Consider the following 7,706-nt stretch of genomic DNA (forward strand, 5'->3'; position numbering starts at 1 on the left):
ATTTTGCCCCTAGGTCATGAAAATTCCAATTTGACTCCAAATCGGTCCTCGAACTTCGAATCACCATTTTAAGTCATTCTGAGGTTTTAAAATTCTTAATTTCATCTTAAAATCTCTATTTGGACTAGTTCGAGACTTAATTTAACTTAATTGTACCATTTGGTACAATACTGTCCTTTAACGATTTTCGAAGTACCCAAGTAAGCAAACATGCATTCTTATGTAAGAATGACATAATAAACATATTGTCGAGCTGGGCTTGACAATGCCACTTAAAATGTTAACTACACAACAATACCCATTTCCTCAAGATTCCTCAACTACACTTAAAACTTCATTTGTCTTTACCTTTATGGTTGCTTGACCCGTACTGGCACTTCAATATTCCTTCAAAACATTAATCATCAAGCTGCCAAAATGATTCACACATTATTTCTCCAAAGATTTAACCAACCATGAGCTTAAAACACAAAAATCCTTACCTTAGCTTGCTTGAATTACAAAACCAAGCTTTTCTTCCTTTCTTTCTTTTTCTTTCTTCTTCTCCTAGAGTTTAGATGTACTGAAAACTAGGGTTAGAAGCTGCAAGTTTAGTGCCCAAGAAGTTTGGAGAAAAAAGAAGTAAGAAAAAAAAGGAAATGAAAAGAAATAAGGGAAATCACATGACAAAATTTGATTTCATGAACTTGAAATGAAAATGGCATTAGAAGCTTCAAGAAGAAGAAGAAAATATCTTGCTAGAGGAGATAAGGACGGTCATGGCTGATAAAGATGAGAGTCAAAGCTTCCTTCGGAAGCTTTGACCAAACTTTATGTAAAATTACCGTTTACCCTCCAAGTTTCTTCCCTTTTAATTTAGTCCTCCCAACACTTTTTTAACTCCAATTTCCTTCTATTATCTTCTTTTACACATGTACAAAAGAAATATAAAGCTTGTACTCCAACGTGGTGTCTTCATAATATTTAAAATATATATTTTTTCTCGCGTTAGTTTTATTTAATAACACGTGGGCCCCACTAGCTTCATTTTTCTCTGAAATATCCTCGTTCTTCCTCTCCCCCACTTAGATTAACTGTATACTCCTTCTTCATGAAAAATTTTGACATTGAATAAAATATTAATATTTTAATATTATTTTATTTCAAAATTTTTCATTTATCTCCTTGGTACCCAAAATACCTTATTGTGCCTCAATTCACTTCCAAATCACTTTTTATCTCGTAAATTCTTCCTCGATAAAAATATTATTATTTTATTATTATTCCCTCGCATGCGAAATATTTTTTCTTAAAATACTATTTTCACCTTTCCTCACCTTTAAACATTATAATTAACCTCATTTGGCATTCAACAAGCTTCATTAACCACCATGTCAAAGTACGGGGTATTAAAGTCTCCCCCACTTAAATAGAATTTGTCTTCAAATTCTCCTCAACGTTGAGTTGTTAATCTCACTCAGTGATCATATTCCATTTCCTTCTTCGTAGGGAATTTTGATTTACGCACTTCGCTACCTTCCATTCGACTAGAGCACTTTACAAGGTTAAGGTACATAACTTATATCTATTATTCTCTGTGAGTTAGAACCAGGTACCTTTCACTATTGTTCTTTCTTATCATTAAGATCCCAAGTATGCCTTTAATTCCATCACTAAGCTCAAACATATCTTTATTTCTATTCTTGTCAAACCTCTAGTCATTCATTCACCTTGTTTACCTCTAATTCGACTAGAATATCTCACTTATGTCTGTTATCATCTTTTATTAAATTTGAGCCAAAACTCCATCTTAATCATACCGATTTCGATCATGGTTTATACTTGCTTACGTATACCTAATCACCATCTTATTACTTCCTTCCTTATCAAACTTCTCGACATTCTTTCATTCCTCTTACCCCCTACACTATTATGTAGCTTATAAACATGCCATATCCATTCGTGTACGTATCCTCAACGTTGGGGGAGGTTAATGGCTTCAATTATTCCCACACACTTCATGTTTACCTTACATTTATGCAGCTTCAATCTTCTTAATCATATTAGTCCATCTTGTATGACTTAACCACGCTATAGATTACATTTCCTTGATATCATTTCCTTGACTATTTCCCAAATTTTCTTATGTCAACATAGCTCAACTTCTGATAGGATTTCTTATCGTTGTACCATTTATACAACTCATCAAATGTATTGAGTTCAAATCTCGAACCACTAAGAACAATTCTTCACTTTAGTTGGGCATATCATCAACCCCACACATGTGTATATACACGCACATTTAAATGTCAACATTCTCATGTCTAATGTACGATCACTAGGTATAATCAATTTCAGATTACCTTTTTATATGTTTAAATCACCATTCCACTTGCGTTTACCATAAGTTATCCTTTATGTAATCCATATGAATTCTCATTATGCTTATGCATAACTTCACATCATTTACATGCCTATACTCCTTTCTTATCATTTCCAATTATATGTTTAAGTATCATTTTACTATATATATCCTTGCATCATAATGTCATTAATCACATCTCACTGGCTAAATGTCATTTTCATTAAATTGCAATCCAGTATCCGTATATGCTTTATAATCTCATTGATCTTTCAAAGGTTTATCTTGATTGGATCATTGCATCTTACGCAATACCACAATCCCTAAAAGTCATCCTTATTTCTCAATTATTCTTCATACCTCTAACATATATATTATATCCTTGTTGCATTTCGACTTTAATGAGTCACTTAAAACTTAGACTCATTCGAATCGTGCATGCCTCAAGTATTTCCGAATTCCAATTTCCATACTACACTATGAAGTTTTCATTATTAGACTTCATTATCTAGATACTCTTCAATCATCCTTTGTTCTATTCTTCCATACTAATGTGACATCATTCTCTTTGGACCAATCTGCAGTTTGTACTTGAAACTACAAGACTTGAAACAAGGTCCTCCTTAAGTACTTTTCAATGTCAATACGAATATCACTTTCAGCTTACGACTTCCCCTTTATAATCACATAACTTATTGCTTACTTTCACAAGATCCATAGCAGAACTCCTCTTGAGTATTTTCTTAGGGATACTTATCTTAAACTTATGTCTCACCACATGTGATCACTTAACCCATGACTTAGCCATTAGGCTCCTCAGCAAGTTTCAAAAATCCCACATTTTATACTTGTCGTGTATGATTGGTAATTCCTTCTCAAAGATGTTTGTGCATTCTTGAAACACTTAGTCTCTTATTTGCTCTTTACCATCCTGAGCATATCGTTCTATAGACATGAACTTATTCTTCAAGATATATAAATACATATTCGTCTATTCAATCCCCAATTTATCTTCATAGGTTTCTAGTGTGCCACACAATTGGCCTTGTGTTGTTACTAACCCTTTTCATTTAATTGAGTCAAGACAAGAATTGCAAATTCTCATAACGATATTCTAGATAAACTCATTTGCTATACCACCATTGTAATCCTTCATTCACACTTTCATCACTTGGTATTGACCTCCCTTATCCATATCTCATATATTCATCTAACTCTTCACTCACTTTCCTTAGCCTTTAACAAGGCTTAATCTCTTGTCCTCTTTATTTCTTAGGGTTGGACTTTAGTCAACATATTATTCATCTTAATGCTTCACGTGGTAATTTATCTCAATGTAGCCATCTCAAGAAGTCTTTAACTTTTATTTTACTCACATGCCAATATATAAGGCAATAAAGAAACTTTTCAATTCACTCATATAAACACTTTCCCAACGCTCTTAAAACTCCAATTAATAAAGCTCAACATCAAGACCCATAACCATACTTCAACTTGTGAGTTTCATCTTCATGCCACTCACAATTTGCTCGTGCCTTCTAGCTATAAGGTGTTCTTAACGTGATAGTGTTGGGCAGTCAGCGCTGTGACGTTGCAGCTGCTGGAATTTACTTTATTAAATGGATTCTGCCACCTTTAAGGCTACGACACTAATCATTCTCAACCGTGTGGCTTCCCTCTGAGTCTATATCACAATTAGCAAATCTAACTTTCTATCACAAGTACACAATTGGAACATTGATTTCAACATACCTATTTCACCTTTTGCGGTATGCCAAAATCGTCCTTGGGCATATTTCACTACCAACATTCATATATCTTTACCATAACATTTTAATGCAACTTGGCTAGACAATTGTTTCCAAATAACTCTTAAATACATAAACATCAAGTTGTACACCACTTAATGTTAAGATCTTAACTTTACTCACCAATCCTTAATCAATTACATTCATAAGATGGCCATTTCACTCAATTGTTGCATCTCGCCTTTACGGTCATAAGATCAAAATTTCCTAAGCTTAGGATGCAGAAGCTCCCTCTTAGAACTTATCCAAAAATTGATATTTCCCAAATCCTTTACCTCTGGGAAGATCACATTCAAAACTGATCATCTTTATCATAGATTGCATACTAAACCCAATAAACCTTTAAATTGATCGTTAAAGCAATTCGTATATCAAACTCAAATATAGAACTCCATATGGCATTTAGACTAGTTTCTCAGTCATTTAACTTTAAGCTATCAAATCCACAACTAGTCCTTTAATCCTTTGGCTTCACGTTAAGCGTAACAAAGTTCAAGCTCCTCCTTAAGGCAAATTCGTTTACTAACCTTTCAGTTGATGACAACGTATCAATCATAATAATCATTGATTTTTCACCCTTGGCTAATTCATGTAATTATAAGTATAACGCATAATAATTCAAATCAAACCTTGGGATTTCGCAATCACTTAATTGAAATCAAAACTAGCTCCATTTGAGCTGCTATACACATATTCGACACTTATATGCTTATAAAATATTTCAAAAGCCCACACCCTTTTTATAGGGGCATGTCAAGCTCAATTAACATAGTGCACTTACCTTCGTGCACATAAACATTGGTTTAGACCTTCCTCAATACTTAGATTTATAAACCTCAAGTGGGTCACAACAATCACTATTCATTCCAATCAAGGTATGGCTCTCATTACCATTATCATACGTTCTCCTTACTATCATTATCACATGTGCTCATTTATATTGACCTTAAATACAATCCATAGTCCCCTAATTTTCTTCCCATTGACAACCATAGGTTCAAATTATAACTCCACCAAATGAATAAATTATTATGGACCTATTAGTCTAGCTCCACCTTCCTCCATCCTTAGTCGGAGGGATATATCATTACATTAACCTTTCATTGGGAGCATTTGCTTAAAATCTTTCCAACAACAGCTCGTGTCTTGGGTGGCATCTCAAACCTGGACAATGGGACTACTTATGACCTTTATGTAATGTTAGTGAAAAGGGTAGGGTACTAAGAATAGAAGTTCATATAGCCTCCTGTCTATGACTTGTTATGCAGTCACAAACCATAAACAAGACTCTACATTAACTCTGACAACTCCACTGACTGACACAAGGATTCCTAAGACCCAACTAAACCTAGGGCTCTAATACCACCTTTGTCACAGCCCAAATCCCAGACTATGACCTGCGCATGGGCCCAATGGGCATAGCCCACTAGGACCATGCAAGCCTCTTTATGAGATCTTGCTCCTCATTCCATCCATCATCTTTTAAACCATGTGTTGTAATTCTCAACGATGAATGTTTCAATAATATTTTATAGCAACCGAATATTCATATTTGTATTATCTCAAAGTACTATCATTCATTGCCATCTCATAAGGGCATCATCATCAATCCAACATATACATACTTCATATATAACATGACTCCTAGTAGTTTACATTACATATACGTGTATACAAACAAAAGACTCTCAACTGTCAGCGAAGTGACTTTAAGTGAAAGTACTGCTACTGAGATGCCATAGTATCTACCAAGAAGACGAGCATATGTGGACACTCAATCTAGGTCTCAATTGCCTCCGAATCTGAAAACATGAAGTTTAAAAATATGAGTATAAACCTAGTGAGTGAACATAAGAAGGGAACAAGCTTATGATACAAAAAGTTTTAAAATCATGATGTAGTTTTGCTAAAATCATGCACTTTAACTTAATTTCTTGCTACAACCCCTTATTTCAAAACTTTGATTAGTCATCTCTTAGTGTTGAAAAACCCAAGATCAACCATGAAGATAAATGAGTGAAAACTATACCAGGATATAAACAAGGTAAACATGCTCGAAGGATTCTCACTGCAGCGAAGAGGCATTCTTGCTGCAGCGAAATTCAGAGCACAGGTTTTTGAACCAAATCCGAGAGTTTCTCGTTGCGACAAGATTCATTCTTGCTACATCAAAATTCAGAGTATGGATTAAGGTTGCCTACCCGAGAGTTTCTTGCTGCAGCAAAATGAATCTCTTTGCGATGAGAAACATAGCAATTTAGTTGAAGGGGTCTTGTTACATCAAAAAGCCATTTTCTTGCTGAAATGAAAAGTAATTTGGGAGCAATTAACAATGCCAACATACAACACATACACAAAAATTTTCATAAACTTTCTATAACATATATATACATACATCATCATGCATATCATCCCGCCACACTCAGCTCATGTGCACTCTTTACTCACACATAGCCGGGTCATCATCAACTCATGTGCACTCCCACACCGCACATAGTTGGGTCATCATCAGCTCATGTGCACTTCCTACTCGTATATAGACGGGTCATCATCAGCTCATGTGCACTCCCACACCACACATAGCTAGGTCATCATCAGCTCATGTGCACTCCCACACCGCACATAACTAGGTCATCATCAGCTCATGTGCACTCCCACACCGCACATAGCTGGGTCATTATTATCACACAAAAGAAGCATCCAAAGCATAGTATACATATCAATGTAATGTGATAACGCATGAACTATTCATATTGCACATTTCACAAGATAGAAACATTTCATCAAGGGCTTGTTCCTCAAGTATATTTTTTTTAAAACAAAAACAAATGAAAACTTTCAAATGATTTATTTAAACATATAGGCACTTCCCAAAACATTTTGAAATGCAAGTTCACTCACCTTACGATAGCAGGATATTACATCGTTATTTGTTCGGAGGCATATCTAGCTATTCTTGCTTGCCAATCACTCGTTATTTCCCCCGACACACCACCACAGTACGCTACCTTTATTGTTGCACTTCCTAGCAACAATCCCAATTCAATATCTTTAGCGTTCATCATTTATACTTCATTTTTTCATTCAATCACGAATCTTTATTCAACTTAACTTATCTTGACACAATTTTTGCCAAAGTTACTTTTATCCCTTGCTTGCGTAATTCTTTAAATTATGATTACCAGTAACTTGTTTATGACTTTAACACAAATATTAATCTTTTCTAAGGATATTTATCAAGTTCAACCATCCTTTCCATAACAACCACAATTTCTCACAATATGCCACTTAAAATGTCAATTACACAACAATACCCATTTCCTCAAGATTCCTCAAGTACACTTAAAACATCATTTGTCTTTACCTTTATGGTTGCTTGACCCATACTTGCATTCTAATAGTCCTTCAAAACATTGTTGTTCTCAATAATATGTGCTAAAGGGGGGTGAATAGCAAAAATCGGCTCTTGACAAGATGAAGAACTAATTTTCAGCACGAAGAAAATAAAAACAAAATAGACAATGCACAGTAATTTAGAGTGGTTCGGTCCAAGACCT

The sequence above is a fragment of the Theobroma cacao genome, chromosome 1, assembly GCF_000208745.1.
Source record: "Theobroma cacao cultivar B97-61/B2 chromosome 1, Criollo_cocoa_genome_V2, whole genome shotgun sequence".
NCBI classification, from domain to species: domain Eukaryota; kingdom Viridiplantae; phylum Streptophyta; class Magnoliopsida; order Malvales; family Malvaceae; genus Theobroma; species Theobroma cacao.